The 885-nt window shown below is 46.3% G+C and overlaps 1 protein-coding gene across 1 annotated transcript in view; it reads left to right on the forward strand.

The window, feature by feature from the left end:
* Positions 1 to 572, forward strand: part of tgfbr1b (transforming growth factor, beta receptor 1 b) — a 31885-nt gene extending 31313 nt beyond the window's left edge. The window contains exon 10 of the transcript XR_004655238.1: positions 534 to 572. The gene's annotated coding sequence lies outside the window, so the exon portion shown is untranslated. The remainder of the gene's footprint in view (positions 1 to 533) is intronic.
* Positions 573 to 885: the final 313 nt, after the last annotated feature.

Raw genomic sequence — 885 nt, forward strand, 5'->3', positions numbered from 1 at the left:
AAGTAGGCTGAGTTCTGGATGGGGGTTCTGGTTATATGTCTCTGTGTCGGCGTTCTGACCTCTGTCCCTGTCCACTGTCTCTGTGTTGGCGTTCTAACCTCTGGTTGATTTCCGAGGACTATGGTTACCTGGTCCTCAGATCTCTGCAGGGTAAATCCAGACAGCTAGCTAGACTATCTGTCCAATCTGAGGACTATGCTTACCTGGTCCTCAGATCTCTGCAGGGTAAATCCAGACAGCTAGCTAGACTATCTGTCAAATCTGAGTCTTCTGTTGACAACTAAAACTACTTGTGAACGTACACGTGTTCCACCAAAACCACTACCTTCCAGAGACTAATAAAAGTGGTGAAGTTCACGTTAACGGGGTCCCGACCTTGCACAACCTTTGCACCCCCCCCCCAGTTACCCTTTAAATCCACATTGGGTTTTTGTCCCTTTAACCTGTCCAACCCCACTGCAGATACATTCCTCTTGTTCAGCTTCTGCATTTAGAGCTGTTCATTTCCTCTGATGGAGACAGAAAGATGAGAGGTGTGTGTGTGTGTGTGTGTGGGTGTGGGTGTGGGTGTGGGTGTGGGTGTGGGTGTGGGTGGGTGGGGATTAGGTAAACAGTTAATCCCTCAGTGCTCTGGTCTCACTTATTGTTGAGGTGGTCAGCCTTTTTGGAAGAAGGCAATCCAAAAAGCATGTCGCCTGTCATCACTGTTGAGATGAAGCTAAAATCCTTTAATAAACTGATCTTTTTCTTATCATCTTACAAATCATATGAAGCAAGACACAACTTTGAGTCACTAAAGATGATTTCTGAAGCCTTTACTTCCAGTGTTTTCTGTAGCGTGTTGAAGCATCAGAAAGAGAAAGCAGGAGGGATGGAAGAAGCGGG

Source organism: Etheostoma cragini, chromosome 22, assembly GCF_013103735.1.
Source record: "Etheostoma cragini isolate CJK2018 chromosome 22, CSU_Ecrag_1.0, whole genome shotgun sequence".
NCBI classification, from domain to species: Eukaryota; Metazoa; Chordata; class Actinopteri; order Perciformes; family Percidae; genus Etheostoma; species Etheostoma cragini.